Genomic DNA, 4,863 nt, shown 5'->3' with positions numbered 1-4,863 from the left:
CTGTGTCTGTGGGAGTTTGCACGTTCTCCCCGTGGTTGCGTGGGTTTCCTCCGGGTGCTCCGGTTTCCTCCCACATCCCCAAAGATGTGCTTTTAGGCTGATTGATTGGGTACTAAATTGTCCCTAAATTGGACCTCCCTGATCCTCGCACATTAGGCGTAGACTAAAATCATGAATAGGTCACTGAGACAGTGGGACGGTGGCGCGGGCTCGTTGGGCCGAAGGGCCTGTTTCCCGCGCTGTGTTGTTCTTTGTTCTTTGTTCTGAGCGGAGACATCTTCTGCCGAGGGCAGGAGGACAGAGACGACCGGTTCCCGCGGATTTGGATCTGCAGAAAATGTACAGTAAATGTCAATAAACTGGAGAATTCTGGAGACAATGAAACCACTGGTTAGATATCAGGAAAATGTGCAACACTTACATGGTATTTCAACGCTCTTGACTGTGCTGATGTGTCGAACCTCACAGTCAATTCTGGGACATTCTCCCGCTGAGTCGCTGATGGTTAACTGGCTGCTCAGGGTGTAGCTTCCATCCGTATTTCTCACTGACGGGTAAGGCTTAAATCCACTGGGGACCGTTTGCCCATTTATCTTCCAGGTCACTTTGGAGACATCTGGAGAGTAATCCATCGCCAAACATCCGAAGGTGATGGAGCCGTCGGAGTTGTGTCGCTGACAGGGGGAGACCAGGCCGTAGAGATTGGGCGGAGATTGTTTCGCTGGGAAAGAATGGCCAATTGAACAAGTTAGACTCTTACTTGCATTTATTAAGTCATCAAACATATTGTTACAAATAGGTTTCTATATTAGATATAGCTCTCGGTGTTAAAGGGATGAAGGGATATGGGTAGTAGGTGTGATCAGGATAGTGATGAGCTCTGACCAAAGTGAATGGCGGAGTAGTCCCAAAGGGCCAAATGGCCTACTCCAGCTTGTATTTTCTATGTTTCTATCTCCAACACTGATTAGAATTATGAACTTATCCCTAATATTTCCCAATGAAATCTTTCATCCGCCTTTGAGATGATGTTACTTCTATCATTTGGGAATTGTCCTCTCTGTAGAAACTCATATCCCTGTCTTCACTTCTATCAAATTAGGAAGAAAAAAAACACATTCTGTTAGTCTCACAATGACGTGTCATTCATTGGATTAACAGGGAACAGCAAAAATGTTCCCCATTATTGCAGCAACTATTTATTTCTCAACAACAGCAGTGTGTGACAAACCGCTGTTTATTTCTCAAACAACAACACTTTGTGATGAAGAAGTTCTCCCTTCATTCAGACTATCCACTCACCTGATGAGGGAGCTCCAACAGCTTTTGATTCCAAATAAACCTGTTGGACTTTAACCTGGTGTTGTGAGAATCCTTCCTGTGCCCACACCAACCTCACTCCGGCATCTCCACACTAGTTTTGGAAATTGCCTGGTTTCAAACTGATTGGTGCCCCTTCCTCTGTCCAACTCACTGCCTCTCACTGCACAAACCAGAGATTAGTGACTTTGCTTCAAAAATACCTCCGGAATGAATACTTACTGAATGATCAGGAAACTCGCAATGTGATTATAAATTCAAATAAATCCAACATTGACTCATTGAAGGATCACACATTAATACCTAGAGATTCCCATTCGGGCCCTGAAGTTTCCTCCATCATTCACTGAGATTACAGATGAGCTGATTGTGGTGCTAGCTCTATTCTGAACGCCCTCAGTCCGCCCATCCAGCACCCGCTCTCTGCCCATTTCCCCAGCTCTTTGCCCTTTCCCCTGGCTGTCTGCCTGTCACAGTGGCTCTTTTCCCCTTTTATCCGGCTCTCTGTATTTCCACCTGGTTCTCTACACTTCCCTCCAGCTCTGTGCCCTCTCCCCCGGCTCTCTGCTCTTTCTCTGTATCTGTCTGTATCTCTGTCACACTCTAGAAACACTTTCAACAGGATCAGGTATAACATTTACAGAAATGTTTAATATAAATTCCAATTAATGTTTAGAATAAGCAGAAAATATTATACAGCAGCACCAGCATTGTGAGTGAGTGGAACATTTTCACTGGATAAATATAGAAATTCTAGATTATTTTAATTTTTTGGTTTAAATTTCAAGCACTGGTGCAGTAGATGGTTCAACCCGCGGCCACTAGATGTCACCATATTTAAACATTTGGAAGGTAAAAGTTCCAGCCATCAAATATCACCGAGATTAAACATTGCAGGGACCCCAAATTGTAAATGCAGTGACAAACTATGTTCTGAACGAGTGGCGTAAGCCGATATCAGTAAAGATTTTAAACATACAAACACAATAAAGCCTGCTTTATTTATGTCTGCAGTCACGCATCAAACAGTTGCGAACCCGCAGAATGTTCATATTCAATCAAAGCGTGTAACAGCTCAGTGTCACTGAGTTCAAACAATGCAGAAACACTAAATTAATTCACAAATTTTACGTGTTTAGAGTCACCCAGATACATAATCTCCTCACCACAGAAAAAAACGCATCACTGACAGACTGAAGCCCGCTTCATGCAGAAGCAGCACAATTCTACAAACACTTTCAACAGAATCAAATGTAACATTTACAGAAATGTTCAATATAAATTCCAGCCAATTCGCCCATCACCAAACTAATTAATGTTTAGAATAAGCAGAAAATATTGCACAGCAGCACCAGCATTGTGAGTGAGTGGAACATTTTCACTGGCTAAATATACAAATTCTAGATTATTTTAATTGTTTGGTTTAAATTTCAAACACTGGTGCAGTAGATGGTTCAACCCGCAGCCACTAGATGTCGCCGAGATGAAGCACTGCAGAAACGCTGAATTGTTTAACAGACATTTAGATTTGAAAGTAACCCTAACCACACAGTAACCACAACAGATAAACACCAAATCCCAACAATTTGGGATTGAATCCCTCAGCAGCAGCTATTGTGCAGAAAGAGCTGAATTCTAAAACCCCTTCGCAGCAGAGTCACAGGAAACATTGTAACAATTCTCAACCGAGAATCCGCCAAACTCACATTTCTGTTACCAAATGGATTATTAGTACAGATAAAAATATAAAACAAAGACACATGTAAACCAGTTACTCAATAAGTGGATGGTTCTTACCTGTAGTCACCGTCACCATGGTCCCTTGTCCCCAGTAGTCGAAAGCATCACAGTGTCACATTCCGTTGGCTGTGTCATAAAATAACCGTCCCTGCACAGAATAGACACAAAATCACCGTTACTTTAAATATCCACAAACCCAAGGAAAAGCAAAGACAATTAACGTTCATTAGATTATAATTGGATCTTTGGATATCATTTGACATTCCTAAATGACCCTAATGTTTTATATTTCACAGAGTTACACGTGAACATGTTGTTGAAAACGCACATCGATAATTGAGTAACTATCAAGATTTTCCATGTTTATTCTTGCCATGTGGTCAGTGCTGGACATAAATAGTATTGTACTGTGATTACAGTTTGGATGTAAAAGTGACACTGATCCAGTTTCAATCAATCAGTGCTGAGGGTTTTTTGTATTGACAGTAACTGCTGTGTAGCTCCAGCTATCACAGTGAGACACAGCATGACCAATACTGAGGCGGACAGTTAGCTGTGAAGTACAGACAGTTAATTTCACTGCTATTTCAAAAGCCTGTTTGCAGCTCGTTAAGGGTGACTCAGTGAGATAGTTCAATTTCGACTGGTCATGATATTGATAAAGGGGGTTAGAAACTTTTACACTCTCTGTGCACATCCAGCGTGTAAATCAATAACAATAAACTTGAAGCATTTTACATCATAAAAAAAGTACTGCTTCTAAGTATTATTTTGTTGAACCCTCATGTACTTTGGCATTCGGCAATAGCATTGGTCACAAATTTAAGCAAGGACCTTTTCTGAGGTTTCTGTATGAGGATGGCGCTTTTCTCAGCGCTGTGACCCCCGTAGAGTATCACAGTGACACACACACCAGTGCACTCACTCTGTTCAGTCGTGCTGTTCAATATTCACTTCAAACGGACCATTGGTTTTGCTCGAATGGGAAATGTAGGCAACTGTTTATATAACACAATCTATCAGAAATATTAAAAAGAGTAATATATCGTATGTCGGATTGCTGAAACTACAATGAATATAAAGGCAGTGAAAAGCTGACCAGTTATATGGGTGAGTTTGGGAAGTTTTACTGTTAAATGCTTTCTGTGTTACTCTTTATTTTAAACACCATTATAGTTTGCTTCTGACCAGCCTCGATCATACTGCATTGAAAACAGATCCTGACCTTCAGGTTATGATGGAAGATGCTGATATCCCCAGTAATAGATGGCCGTGTCTCCAGTCTTCAGGCTCGTCATCTCCAAAGAGAAGATGTTGCTTGAAGTGTCTGTGGACGCAGTAAATCGACCCTGAATTGATGGCGTGTAGTAATTAGTGCTGGATGAACGATAGTAGGTAAGCAGACACTCGAGCCCCCTGTCCGGGAACCTGCCGGATCCAGTCCATCCAGTAGCTGCCAAGATTTAAACCGCTGGTTTTACAGCTCAGTTTCAGGGAGCCTCCGGGACGCCTTTGTACTTTCAGTTCTTTGACTTGATATTTTCCTTCCACCTTTCCGTATCCTGACAACCTGGTTTCTTCCAATTCTCACGCCACGTACATCCTTCTGGGTCCCAGTGAGTTTAAAATCCTGTATCTCTGTCTCTGCAGAGCTGCTGGTTAAAGACACATTTACAGCACTTAGCAGACAGAAACTTCACTCTGATTCTTTCCCTCCCCGTCCCCCAGCTAGTGCTTGTAACACACATTCAGACACCCGGACAGACAACAACAGACAGATGACATTGTAATTCAGGAATGGAA

General features: G+C 42.2%; 1 pseudogene; it reads right to left on the bottom strand.

The window, feature by feature from the left end:
• Positions 1–398: 398 nt before the first annotated feature.
• LOC145359422 (Ig heavy chain Mem5-like) lies at positions 399–4,646 on the bottom strand (annotated as a pseudogene).
• Positions 4,647–4,863: the final 217 nt, after the last annotated feature.

This window comes from Carcharhinus amblyrhynchos, chromosome 28, assembly GCF_965287045.1.
Source record: "Carcharhinus amblyrhynchos chromosome 28, sCarAmb.v2.hapA, whole genome shotgun sequence".
NCBI lineage: Eukaryota > Metazoa > Chordata > Chondrichthyes > Carcharhiniformes > Carcharhinidae > Carcharhinus > Carcharhinus amblyrhynchos.
This window is presented reverse-complemented; position numbering and strand designations above follow the sequence as displayed.